Here is a 15,500-nt window from a genome sequence, read left to right as displayed (position 1 = left end):
TAGAATTTGTTCGTATGCCCAATGTTAGTGCTCATATGTGTCTACCCAGGAAATTGCAGGTGCAGTATTCCAAAAGTAATCCTCTACTCTCAATGTATTCATGCTTGTCCACATTCTATGAATCTTGCCTAATTTGGCCATAACAAAAGCCTCCCATTATCGTAGTTCAATATTTCTTTGATCTTCAGTCAATGTCGAATGATTTCAGAGTATCCACTGCCCATGGATATTGGAATTGATCGAAGCAATATATGCAAAGAGTGTGGTTACAAAACAAGTTTGTCCACTGTTCACATGAATACACGTCGTGCCTAAACTTCCATATTTTACATTTATGTATATTACCTCTTCGCACTAGGGCATTTACAGCGGTAAAAACTCGTTCATCGTTTATGCTTTGATGGATATCCATGCCCTAAAACTTCCCATTTAGGCACCAAAGCGGCATAATCTTTTGTTAAACCTAAAATTTCATCGATATCCTTTTCTGTGTAAGTGACCTTTTCGCTGAGACCCTTTTTGGCCTTTATAGATATCAATACTACATAGAAAAAGTTGGGGCCCAGTATGTTTTATTTTATTATCTGAAGTTTTCAACCCTAAAATAGGAAGGCAACTTTAGCTTTTTTCGGTATAACATCACATTTTGAGAAAACCTTTTCTAGTTCTAAAGGTGGTCTTTGTTTTTCCAAAAGATGGTTCACGTCTACAATGGTTTAAATTTTAAATATTACATATTCGGCTACCATTATTTTAATAAGCAAGACATCAAAATTGGGGTCCACCATTTTTTACTTGTTACTTATTCTAACCATTTTAATTGTTTTTTATTTCACCATTATATATATATATATATATATATATATATATATATATATATATATATTGTAATGGCATCAAAATGTAATGATGGGTGAAAAATGTGTGATTGAAAGATCAAGAGGAAAGATACCCTTTCCCTCCAAGGAGAGATGAGAGTTTCACTACGGATTTCCCTTCAAACACTTTTCACACATTACATTGGAAGAAGGGGGGGGGGGATACATTAGATTCAACCTTCAAAGAAGAAGATAGAATTCTGAATGAAATGAGAATGATAAGCCAATCCCCTCTTCTACTCAGAATGGAAAGGAATTGATTGAATTATGTACAGAGACTAAGTGCAAAAAGTGACAAAGAACTGATTATAAATTGAGATCTAAGCATGGGATGAAGTTGTGCACCTAGATCTGGTAGTAATATGTCAAGATAAAGCCACCTTGCGAATTTGAGGAAAAATTGCCTGGACCATGGTGAAAATGTACACGGTCCTCTAAAAAATCTGTGAAATGAAAAGGGTTTTTCCAGCTCTGCAAATGGAGTCCAAATCTAAAAGTACAACTGTGCACCTGCAACCTACACATAGAAAAGAGAGGGAAATGGGTTGGGATTGGGGATTTGCCTTCAGTTCAAACCCCAATTTTGGAATTAACCAAGTAATGAAAGAAAGTACTTGCAAGTAAATGTAAATGAAAGATTGTAATGTAATTCACCTCAAGGGAGGTTGTAGATAGAATGGAGGTAGATTTTCTTGTGTGGAATTGAATGTTGGAATTAATCTCCTCTTCAATGGTTGAATCCTTGACTTGAATGCAACACCTAGCCTTGAAGGGAGACTTGAGAATGCTCAATGTTGAAAAGGCATGCTTGAATTCTTGAATGCTCTTGAATGCTTGATCTCATGTAAACTTCCTACCCATCCAACTTATGCAAATGAGAGGAAAAATTCAACTTATATACTTTTCAATTAGGGTTAATGAAACTGATTTTCGTCACAGGCCGATAACAGGGAAGTTTTCTCGCTCACTATACAACCTTCAATGCAAACTCAAGAAAGTTCCTACCCCAAAATAGGGCAGGGACAGGGGAACCACACCCCTATCCCTAGGGGGGACAGGGGTGCCATGCCCCTTTCCTACCCTTTTCTCCAAGGCAGAGTGCAGACAGAGTAGTGCAGAGGGCAAGGCAGAAGCAGTTTTTGGGGGTTGAGCAGTCTTCGATCTCCGATCAAGCTAGGGGATTCGATTTTGCATGCATGAGGACCCTAATGCAGTTGAAAATTGCTAGGGTTGCAATTTTATGACACTACATTTAGCCCCCACTTTAGTGCGAGTATTAGCATACGCCAATATTGTCGGTAAAGTACAAGGAAACAAGATTGAAAGACTTTTACCATGTCAAGGAGGCAAGATTTTCCAAGCCCCTAGTGGACTTAAGATCTTACGACTTCGATTGAAAAAGTAAAAGGGAAGATCGAGAAGGGGAGAACCATGACTGCAAGTATCAAAGTTCCCCTCACTATGAGTCATGAAAGCAAGGATACCAAAGATTACAAAGAAAAACAAAGTTCACTAAGCAATTCTTAAGTATCAAGAAGGAGAATATGAGCAGAGTGTATGCCCCCACGTTAAAGTGACCATGCACACCTTATCGGGAGCGATTTATTTAAGGTAGGATACACCCAAGAGAGAGAGAAGAGAGGGAGCATATTATCGCAAGGATTTAGTCCCCATTCGAGGAATAAACCCAAAGATAATGAACACAAAATACAAGGTAGTTTCACTTTCCTCGAGGTCAGTGTGTTGTATGATAACTCATGTATATCATATATGTATGTGCATATATTAATCATCATTCCCCAAAGAAAGGAAACTTCCTTGGAAGAAAGGGAAGATAAGAATCATGAAAGAGAACCAAATATATCTCAATGGTTTGCATCGTCCTCAAGTAGACATTAAGGGGATAATAGAAGAACAAGGATACATATAGAAGAATAGCCATAAAAGAGAAAGAGAGGAGAGGGAGAGAAAATCTACGGTGATAATGTTGCTAATCTAGCATGACATCCACCTCTTGATCTTGTTGATCACTATTTCCGGAAGGTGAGAAACATGTAAGAGGAGAGACATCAAGCACAACATATGGAGCTATCACAAGATCCAAACAAGGACTATGCTCATGTGGTAAGTCACTTTGTTTGACTCTAAGAGCTAGGATTAGAGTTTGTGAAAATTCAGTGGATAAATGCTTGTCCACATCAACATATTCATACTCACTATCAGAAGCATTAGGAGTTGTATTTCCATCATGAATAACATTTTTACCCATTTCTTCATCAAAGTTTAGAGAAAGAGGAGCAAGAACATGAATAGAAGTAAAGCCATCACATGTTTTGCGCAACTAATTATTTGGAGATGTAGGTTGAACATCTTGCTTAGGATGAAAGGGAGTCATGTCAACTATTGGAGTCTTAGGATATTGAGAATTTTGAGGGACAACTTCATGAGCTTGAACACGACATCTTCATCGGCGTTCTCTCACACAATGATTTCATCAAGTCTTTGTGGAAGGCTGAGAAGGAGGAGGAACACTTGAAAAAGTAGGAGTGTTTCTTTCCTTGATAGTTGAAGGTTTAGGTTGAGGTATTTTAGGTTGAAAAAGAAGAGAAGCAAGCCTCTTCTCTCGATAAGAGGAAGGAGATGGAACTATTCCATACAAAGGAGGACTGTTAGGTGTAAGAAGGAGACCAAGTCCATCATGAGGAAGAGGTACAGGTCTAACCTTATGAATAATATTGTTGTTCTTCTTAGGAGAAGGTATAGTCGCATCCATAGGAATAGGTTGAGGATCTTCTTTAGGAAGAAGATTAGTTCTATCCATTAGGGGGAGAACTTCATCTTCAAGAATGATAGGAATGTTAAGTGTTGGGGATCTAGGTTGACTTAAGGATAATATCATATCTTTCTTCCATTTTTTATAAGATTGAAAAAGAGCATCACTCCTTGATGGAAGAGATTGAAATTGCTTAGGCAAAAAAAAATCAATAGGAACACTGGAGCTTCTTTCAGATGGTTTAAATAAGCTATGGTTCACAGTTATGATTTTTCCATTGTGAGGGAATTTCAAACATTTATAGATTGGAGAAGAAATAGCCTTCATGGAAGATACCCAAGGATAGCCCAGCTTCACACGGAATTGCTCGGAAGAAGGAATGATAACAAAGTTAACATCCATAGATTTAGTATGAACTTCAACAAGAAGGGTGATAGAGCCATTGGTAGGACAAGAGAATCCATCAAATAACTTCACAACCACATTAGAAGCCTCATATATTGGTTTATGCAATCATAAAGTGAAAAGATACTCCTTAGTGATGACATTAACCATGCAAGAGGGATCAACAAGAGCTCCATGGAAAGGGATATCCTTAACCTTCGCAATTATATATAAAGGGCCATCCGGTGCTCTAATGGTCTCACTAGGGTCAAATGTAATGCAAGGATCCTTAGGCGTATCTTATTTTTCTACCATATTTACCAAGTTTGAAGCCATAGAGGTGAATTCCTCAGAAGAGAGAGAAGTAGGAACAATCTCAATCATGTTAGAGGTATGAGAAGGAAAGGGATCAATGAAAATATTAAGATTTTGATTAGGAGGATCTACTGATCTATTCCCTTTATCATTCACACCTACCACAAATATAGTATTATTATCAATCAAATCTTGAATCTTATTTTTCAGTGTGAAACATTTCTTAGTATCATGACCAGGCTAACGATGAAATTGACAAAATGAATTGTTATCAAAATAAGGGGATGAAAGTTTAGAAGGATCAACTAGTTTTATAGGAGGAAGTTTGATAACATTTCTTTGCAACAAATGAGACATAATACTATGTAAAGATTCATTCAAAGGAGTAAACTATCTTTCTCTTTGGAAAAATTTAGAAATAGAAGGCACACCTGTTGTAGCATTCACATTGTTGTTGTTGATTGTATCATTGAACTTGATGAAGTTTATTTGTTAGTTTTAACTTCGTAAATAGTTGTTGAACTCTCTCCCCCTTATCACTCGGAGCCATAGGAGTGGATTGCTCCATTTGACTCAACTAGTTGATAGTTGTGGAGTGTTGCACAAACTAGGAAAGGAAGTAAACTCAAACAAAAGAAGCTTTTCCTTGATATCTTTTAGCAAATTAGAAATAAAAATTATTTAAATATCATTATCCAGTACAAGAAAAGAAATTTGAGCACACAAATGCTTATATCTACCAATGAAATCAGTCACTTTTTCTTTAACACCTTGTTTACAATGCATTAGATCAGTCAAAGTGATTTTAGGACCAATGTTGTTTTGAATTGTTGGATGAAAGCATTTGCCAGTTGTTGAAAAGAAGTGATAGAATAAGAAGGAAAAGAGAAATACCATTGTAAATCCGTATCATGCAATCTTTGATTGTAAGCAAAATCGGTACACAAGGTTTGAAATGTTTTGACATGCATAAGAGGATCACCTTTTCCATTATAGAGTTCTAATTGAGGGACCTCAACATGTTTAGGTGGCACGAATTTAACAATATCAAGAGAAAGTGGGCTAGCAACATCAAAGGTGGGTACACTAATCTTGGATTGAATCATAGAAGCAATTTTTTATTTTAAGGAAGACACGGTTTGAGAAAGATTGTTAATTGTCGCTTCGGTAGAAGAATTGATGTTAGACATAGTTGATTCAGAAGGTGGTGTGATCTTATTGAAAGAAGGCATGGACTGAGAATAATATGGTGGGATATTATGATAAGTAGGCATAGGTGATGATTGGGTAGGAAAAGGGACACTTAAAGGAGGAACAAAGTTGTTGAAGGAATTGCCCCTTGTGTCACATTGATTGGTTGAGGAATAATAGGAATACTTATGGAGGACATAGGTAAAGATGGAGGATTAAATGAAGAAGAGGGATTTACCCCATGACCAATGGTTATGGGAATGAAATTATGAGTTGATGTAGCCATGATGTTAGAGGTAAAAGTAGGAATACTAGTCATAAGAGTAGTCAAAGGAATTGAAGGATTGACTTGTGTTGAAGGTTGTGAATAACCTAGGTTTTCACAACAACTCTTGATAGGCATGACATTAGAATTAAAAATATGTGCAATGCCACATAATATATCAATTCCATTCTTATCACTTTGAATCATGCGCTTAAGGCCTTCAATTAATGGAAGAGATTCACTATTAGGGTATTCTTGGGACATCCATTGTTGAAAGTTATCAAATTGATTGTCCAATGTGGAAAGTTCATCTATAGAGACCCTAGTTAAAGCTTCTTCATCATGGAATTCATCAATGGGGTGAATAGGCAAATGATTAGGATGGGAAGAATTAGCATGATCCTCATTAAAGAAGTCACCAAATTAGGCTTCATCTCCTCAATAATTAAACCTTGGAAGGCCTTAATTCTAATGCTTCATCTAACAGGGATAGTATAGGTAGGACTAATAGTGGTAAAACTCATGCATTTGAATTTTGAAGTATAGGAACAAAGCTTACAAAATTGAGTAATGCAAAATTTAAGAAAATAATGATTACACAATTTGAACTTTGTTGGAGGAAGAGGATGACACAGTTTCCAAAAATGAAAGGAAATTGGAATTTTAAAATTAGGGCTAAGGGAATACCACGTAATTTTAAAACGAGAATCTTTAAAATCAGGGTAGATTATAATTAACCTCTTAATTTTAAAAAATTTCTTGAAAATTTGAAATGTTGAATTTTGGAGGTATTTTCAATTCTAGAGGGATAAAAAATTGACAAAATTAGCCAATCTTATGAATTTAGGCTATTAAATATAGTCACAACAATCTCCCAAAATTTCGGGAAAAAAGTCGAGGACTGTGGCAGGAATGCACATGGTCTGACCAACTTATTTCAAAAAATTTCAGGGATGAATGTTACGATGATTTCAAAGCTAACCCCAAAAATTGGTGAATTTTACAATGTCTAGATGGGCGAAATTAAGGTTCAAATGTAAAAATAGGACCCTATTAGGGTTTTGAAGAAAAAGAGAAAATGAATTGCAAATTTGAAAAAAGTCAAACCTAATGGATAGGGACACCTTGAAAAATGTTAAGAAATCTAAATTGGAATGAAATTTGATTGAAATTTGCACAAAATCCAATTAAATTTGAAAATTAAGTGGTGCCAATTAAATTTGAAAATTAAGGTTTTATGATCTAACCACTTAATTTTGAAATTTGAATTTTGGGAAAAATGAGGGAAGTTGAAAATTTGAATTGTAGTAATGAAAACAAGTCTGAGAACAATCAGAAATCTGAAAATTAAATGGAAATCCAATATTTGCACAAGTTCAAGATGGTTTTTGAAAATTAGGGTTTTAACAAGTAACCACTTAATTTTGTAAATTTGATTTGCAAATTGAACAAGACAATGAGGAAATTGAATTTGACAAACAAAATAATTTTCAGATCTAAGATAACCACAAGCAATTTTTACAAATTACAAGTTCAATTTTAATTTTTAAAACTAGGGTTTTTAATGATTTAACCACTAAGTTTGCAGAAAATTTAAACTTGCAAATGAAAAATATGTAATTTTGTTCAAAGGAAAGCATGCAAGACGTCGGGTTCACCAAAATGTAATGGTGGGTGAAAAATGTGTGAATGAGAGATCAAGAGGAAAACTACCCTTTCCCTCCAAGGAGAGATGAGAGTTTCACTACGGATTTCCCTTCAAACACTTTTCACGTATTATATTGGAAGAGGAGGGGGGGGGAAATACATTAGATTCAACCTCTAAAGAAGAAGATATAATTTTAAATGATAAGACAATCCCCTCTTCTACTCTGAATGGAAAGGAATTTATTGAATTATGTACAGAGACTAAGTGCAAAAAGTGACAAAGAACTGATTATAACTTTAGATCGAAGTGTGAGATGAAGTTGTGCACTTGGATTTGGCAGTAATATGTCGAGACAAAGCCGCCTTGCAAATTTGAGGAAAAGTTGCTTGGACCATGGCAAGAATGTACATGGTCCTCTAAAAAATCAGTGAAATGAAAAGGATTTTTTCACCTCTACAAATGAATTCCAAATCCGAAAGTACAACTGTGCACCTGCAACCTAGACACAGAAAAGAAAGGAAAATGGGTTGGGATTGGGGGTTCTCCTTCAAGTCAAACCCCAGTTTTGGAATTAACCAAGTAATGAAAGAAAGTACTTGCAAGTAAATGTAAATGAAAGACTAGAATGTAAATCACCTCAAGGGAGGTTGTAGATAGATTGTAGGTATATTTGCTTGTGTGGAATTGAATGTTGGAATGAATCTCCTCTTCAATGGTTGAATCCTTGACTTGAATGTAACACCTAGCCTTGAAGGGAGACTTGAGAATGCTCAATGCTGGAAAGGTATGCTTGAATTCTTGAATGCTCTTGAATGCTTGATCTCATGTAAACTTCCCACCCATCCAACTAATGCAAATGAGAGGAAAAATGCAACTTATATACTTGTCAATTAGGGTTAATGAAACTGATTTTCATCATGGGCTGACATCGGGGAATTTTTACCACTCACTACACAACCTTCTACGCAAACTCAAGAAAGGTCTTGCCCCAAAATAGGGCAGGAATAGGGGTGCCACACCCCTATCCTAGGGGGGATAGGGGCACCACACCCCTATCCTACCCTTTTCTCTAGGGAAGAGTGCAGACAAGGTGGTGCAGAGGGAAAGGGAGAAGCAGTTTTGGGGGTTGAGCAGTCTCTGGTCACTGATCAGGCTAGGGGATTCGATTTTACATGCATGAAGACCCTAGTACGGTCGAAAATTGCAAGGGTCACAATTTTATGACACTACACACACACACACACACACACACACACACACACACACACACACACACACATATATAAGTTGTTTTTTATAATACTCATAATGATTAATTTAAACCATTTTTTATTGATTTAAATTTTGATCTCTTGAGCATTATTCTCTCCAAAAATATAATGTAAACTATTTGAAGCATTATTACTCAAATCATTATGATTTAAACAATAAACCATTTTATATCTTTGGGTAAGCAACTTGGTGATGAAGGTAGGGTCCCCTTATGGGAACTGTATGATGGGCTCTACCCTGGTGGTAGCCACATTTTAACCCACATATAGTCTGAACATATAATCCACCATTTAATATCCTTGGTGAATATTCATCATACTTCTAATTTAAATTGTCAATTTTAGAACATTTACTATTGTGTGCATTATTAGGCTTTGAAATGAAGTTGGGTCTCGTGTGTTAATATCATAAATTTAGGTATTGGCATTAAATCTGGCTTGATATTCATGTCTCTCATTAATGAAATAACAATAATAACCTCATTAAATAAACCATTCTCTAAAGCCAATATCCGTTAATTGGAAAATCTTGATTGTCAGCAAGGAAGACTTTAATAACTTTTTGAAAGTGCTCTCCCTGGTCAATCAGATATAAAAACTTGGTGATGGCATGTGCATAGTGTCTCAGAGAGTGGCTATTTGAAGGACTTTCAATGTTTTTCACTTTAGGAAACACTAAATTTTGCAAAAAAAATTAGGGTTCAATAGTGGCTCTGTCTGGGGATGTATGCCCCCTGCAAGCATAGCAAGAATTTAGAAAATCTATGGTATGAGCAGACCATGTGCTAATTATTTTTCTCTACATATGGGGTTGAAACTTAATTTGGAGGCCTCAGGCCCCCAAAAATGAGCATTAACTCTTTCCTCTATCAAATACTCGATTTTCATCATATAAAAATATGGCATACCTGTAAATGTTATTGATTGTGTTTATTTCATCATGATTCTAAAAAAATGACATACTTGTAAAATATTTATCGTACTTTCCATTTTTGCCATATGTATTATAATGCCTTTTATTGTCATCTCCATATTCCATCCTAAAATCATGGTAGGGATCCTTTGAATAACATGCACTAAGGTAATTTTTTTTTTCCTTTCTTCATCACAAGAGACCTCAAACTTTAATAAATTATCATATTCTCATGTTTATGAAAATCTACCTTTTAGAATTGTCCTTGATTTACATATGTTTCATTACCGGTCCCTATCTTCTGGGCATGCTACACATTATCCATTTGACCTTGGTTTTCACCTTTTATTCCATCCTTAGGTTTAGGTGATATTATCTTAGCATTTGAGAAATAATTTTTTCCCTTTGTTATTCCCTCATGAAAAATTAAATACTTATATATTGTCCCATTTTCCTTTTGAAATATCCTTATGTCCATAGATACACCATTACAAATCCTTATTTTATAGGCATGCTCCACTTTACCCAAAAAAACAATTGGTTTCAACTTTTATTTCATTGTTAGGGTTAGGTGAAATTATTTTAGCAATATCAACATTAAAATTTGAGAAATGATTGTTGCTTCACCTCTTTCCATAGAACTATACATATCATTACCAATCATTGCACTACTCATTCCATCTCAAATTGCATTTTCTTCTTCGTATAATAGATTTAAGAACATGTAGAAATTATTTCTAGGCTCACCTTGGCAAGATATTATCTGATTTTCTTATATTATTTCATAAAGAGGATTAAAAATTATTTTAAAATCATCTTCTGATTCATGTGCTTCCTCTACTCACTAATCACCACATGGGCTCCCACCATCATCATTGCATTCATCAGAAAAATGGGAGGACTCTTCATATAATGTATTTTCAACTGTATCTTCCAAATCACAATCTCCCTCTATCATTTCATTACACAATGGGTTTGGAAAAAATTGAAAACCATTTTTAGGTGTATGTACATAATTTATTTGTTGTTCATGATGCACCTCCTTGTTATATGCATCTTCTCCCTAAAACTTATTCACTTCCTTTTCCTTCATTTCATTCTTACCCTGCATGTCCTCAACTAGCAATATTTTGAAGTCTGATTAATGTATTTATTTTTTGACAAATCTTCAACTATAAAGACACTCTATGGCATGACATTATTTAGATATCCTTGTATCCTTGTGAATTCCATCTGTTGATATTTATCCACGTTCATATATCCCCTCATAAATGTGCCAGGTCCCTGGGATTGAGCATTTTGAAATCTTTGTAAATTTTGGTTATGCCTCTTTTGATTGCAATATTTCCTTGCTTTATAATAGGGATGGTATCTCAAATATTGGTGTTCCATTGGGGTAGAGGATGTATTAATTTTGAGAGGTTGTGAATTTGTATTTTGAAAAATAGGTGTACTTGTTTGAACATGACTTATACTGATTAGAGGAATTTGGGATGAGTGAGTATACATCATGGGCATATTTTGTTGTATTTCAGAAGATATTTGGTGATTGGAATAGTATTCAATGGATTGTAATTTTACATTAGCAAGTTCTTGGGTTAACATATCCCTTTCCTGCAACAACATCAACCTATCATTTTTCTCTTCTAACACCATGACCTCATCTTGCAATCTTTCCTTTGTATGAAACATATCACATGAAATTTCCTTGGGATTACATTCTTGCTTATTATTTGTTCAATACCCATCATTCCATATAAGGTGTTGAGGTGGATGACCTGGGAGATTAATGAGAGATGTGTCGTCATGGGAAAAACTTAGAATCCATTTTTCAAGATCTTTCCATGATGAAATAATTTATGGAGGTAGCACACTAAAATACTAATATGCATCACCCATCAAAGATCTTGCAAAAAATTTCATAACCACATCTTTTGCATAGGTCTGATGATCTATAACAAACACATAAAATGTTCGTAAATGTGTGACTGCGGACTCACCTTCCCTTCTGTGGAATTTTGGCACGTGTTTCTTAATTCCAAGAGGAAAATCATTCTGACCACCAGAGATATTCCTAAAATCCTATGGCTTATATGCTTCAAGAAGACATACTTTTCTCTGTGTGCATTGTTGCCATTGTGAATTATAAAAATCAATGACTTTATATGGATGTGTATTCTAGTACATTTTGAATGCCTGAATTTGTTGCAGTTTCTTGTCTTATTCATTAGGTTCTTTTCAATAGAGTAGCCACCCCTTTCAAAGAGGACAAATTATTTCTTTTTCTCCTAGGTCTTCTTGATGCAGCAGCATCCTTGGTCTCTAAGCAATCTTGCATCAACCAAAAAATTTTCCTTTCAGTTTAGTTCAATGTGTAGTTTTATGTGTTCTTACCGGTTGGTATTGGTAATTGTTTGCTTTTCATTGCAGATCATATTTTCGATTTCCAGTTTGGTTCATGTACTTAATTCCAGATTTTTCAGTCTATTTGGATTCTTTTCTGGTCAGTTATCACTTCCGATTGACTTTTTTTGGGTTCTGGGACAGTTCTTGTACTTACCGATTAACTTTCCTTCATTATCGGAGTTGTTCTTGGCATGTGGATCTATTTTGGGTCTTGTTTGATGTTCTCTGGTGTGTGCCCGACCTTCTTGTTGAACCACACTTCTTGGCTATTATTTTCTGGAAAGATTTCGTTCATTCTTAGGGTCGACCTAGTTACACGTTTCATTTTTGTACATTGGTAAATGTAATCTTGTGTGGCCAACCCAGATATGTTCCGATGGGTATAAATATGGCACTATGTAATCATTTGTAGGGGCAGAGAAAGTAGAATTGAGAATAAGGATTGAGATTCACATTTAGTGATATGGTTGATTCTTAGAGTCCCAATTGGATTGTAACTGGCTTGAAGCCTACATGTAACCGATTAACTATCGGATGTTCTAAGATGATTGTATGATGATAACCAGTTGGTTGTCGGATGTTCTAAGGTAATAATATGATCTATTTCTAAAATATTGTTATGTTTTCTTGTTGCTTTTGTTGTGTTACTCTTGCTGCATAAGCCAGTTGATTCTCTTTGAGGGTTTTACCGGTTATGGTTGCATCAAGTGGTATCAGAGTTGGTTATGAACTAGCTGGTGGAAGAGTTGTTTTCAAACCTTGAGGTATTCCTTTGGGTAGTTAGATCGTCGATTGGAGGTAGGTTGCGCATGTGTTCAATAGATTGCCAAGGGGAGGAAATTGAAACTAGTAGTCAGATCGCCAAGTTGAGGTAGTTCACCAGAGCGGAAGAGGAGATGCTACCTAGAAGGACAAAGCCCCGAAGGGTAGAGAAAAATATGGAGGACTTCAAGAATGAAGTGAGGAACAAAATCCAAAATGCATTGGGTAGTTTACGAAGAAACCCTGAATCTAAGGATGAATATGAAGAAACCGGCAAAGATCTTGAAGTAGAAGAGGCTGAAGGAACGGAAGATGGAAGAGAGGAAATATTCCTAAGAGCAGTGGTACAAGGGAGTAAAGTTCATAAAGTGGAAGTTTAAAACTTTTTCAGAACACAAATTCCAGAGGATCTAATTTATTGGATTAGAGAGTTGGAAGACTACTTTGAGTTTGAGGATGTCAAGGACCCATAGAGAGTCTGGTTGGCACAGACAAATTTGAAAGGGCATGTTGCCTTATGGTGGAAAGAATTGCAGAAAGAAAGAGTAGAGAATGGTGAAATGAAAATCACCTAGTGGAGACAAATGGTTGCATGATTGAAGGCCAAGTTCATACCAGGAGACTATGAGAGTTGGAATTGTTCAAGAAGTTGCAAAACCTAAAACAAAGAAACATGATTGTGGAAGAATACACTGAGGAATTCTACAAGGTGATGATTAGATTTGGACATAGAGAGATGGATAGAGAAAAGGTGGTGAGTTACATAAATGAACTTGCATTTAACATTCAAGATGAGATGAGTATGTTGAGGGTTTCTACAGTTGAAGAAGCTTACCAGTATGCTTTGAAGGTTGAGGAAAAGATGAGAAGAAGACAACCAAATAACCATAGAGGGAAGGAGAAATTAAAGGGCCAGATGATTAAAAAGAAGAATAAAATTAAGGAGGAATCAAAACCTAAGTGGAGTAAAGAACCAGTACTGAAAATACAGAGGAAAGGCACTGGTAGTACTGGTAGAAAATTTCCTGGCAAATGTTTCAAGTGTGGAGAAACCAGACATAGATTTTATGAATGTAAGTAGGGAATGGCAAGAAGTTGTGTGACAAATGAGGAATCAAAAAGTGAAGTTACTAGACTTGACTGTATACCAGAGCAAAGAGAATCCCTTATGTTTAGAAGAGTCATGATAAAACAGAGCAGTAAGGATACCGGATCTACTCAGAGAAAGAGTCTTTTTCAGACTTTGTGCAAATCAGGTGGCAAGTGTTGCAAGGTTATTGTGGATAGTGGAAGTACTAATAATTTAGTATCTAAAGAGATGGTTGCAAAGCTTGGATTGAAGAGGCTTGAGCATCCCTGTCCTTATGAGGTAAGTTGGTTACAAGATGATCAAAATATAGAAGTAAAGGAATAGTGTTTGGTGAATTTTAATATTGGGCCTTTTAAGGATGAAGTTTTGTTTGATGTTGTATCTATGAGTGCTTGTCATGTCTTGTTGGGAAGATCTTCACAGTTTTATAGAGGAGCTATTAATGACTATAGAAGAAACCTAGTCACTATTGAGAAAGATGGGCGAAAGTTCACATTGATTTCTTTGAAGGAGAAAGAGAAGGAGGTGAAGAGTATGAGTCCTGAGAAAAGTTACAGTATTGAGAAATCGGTTGTAGAGGTGATACCGAAAGGTGACATGAGTTTGCAAGAAGACCTGATAAATAAGCCTGATGGACAAATAGAACCGAATGACAGAGAGCTTATGGTGACAAGTCGAATGAAGTCTTGTGGTGGAAATAAATCAGAGTTGTAGAAGAAAGAAAGTAGTAAATAGAGACAATGTGTAGATCTAAAGCAAAGGAAGAGAAAAAAAGAGAGTCGGGGGTTAGAGAAGTCTGTTGAGGTCCTAGAGGAGCTAAAGAATAGGTTGTTAGATAAGGAAGATGTTTGGATTAGAAATGAGCATGGGGTCTTTATTCTAAATCCTTTTAGATTTTCATGAGTTGCCTCTCATGGAACATATTTTTCTTACCTGGGGTGTCTGATCCAGGAGCATCCTCGGTCTCTAAGCAATCTTGCATCAGCCAAAAATATTTCCTTTCAATTTAGTTCTTGTTTAAAGTTCAGTGTGCAGTTTTTTGTGTTCTTACCGGTTGGTACTGGTAGTTGCTTTATTTTTATTGCAGATTATATTTTTGGTTTCCAATCTGGTTCATGTGCTTAATTCCATATTTTTTAGTCTATCTGGATTCTTCTCCGGTCAGTTATCACTTCTGGTTGACTATTTATGGGTTTCGGGATAATTCTTGTGCTTACCGGTTAACTTTCCTTCATTACTGGAGTTGTTCTTGGTGCATGGATCTATTTTGGGTCTTGTCCAATATTCTTTGGCATGTGGCCGACCTTCCTACTGAACCGCACTTCTTGGTTGTTATTTTCTAGAAAGATTTCATTCATTCTTAGGGTCAACCTAGTTACACGTTTCATTTTCCTACATTGGTAAATGTAATCTTTTGTGGCCGGCCCAGATATATTTCGATGGGTATAAATATGGCACTATGTAATCATCTATAGGGGAAGAGAAAGTAGAATTGAGAATAAGGATTGAGATTCGCATTTAGTGATCTGGTTGATTCTTAGAGTCTCTGTTGGATTGTAATTGGCTTGAAGCCTGCATGTAACCAATTAACTACCAGATGTTCT

Source organism: Cryptomeria japonica, chromosome 9 (assembly GCF_030272615.1).
Source record: "Cryptomeria japonica chromosome 9, Sugi_1.0, whole genome shotgun sequence".
NCBI classification, from domain to species: domain Eukaryota; kingdom Viridiplantae; phylum Streptophyta; class Pinopsida; order Cupressales; family Cupressaceae; genus Cryptomeria; species Cryptomeria japonica.
This window is presented reverse-complemented; position numbering follows the sequence as displayed.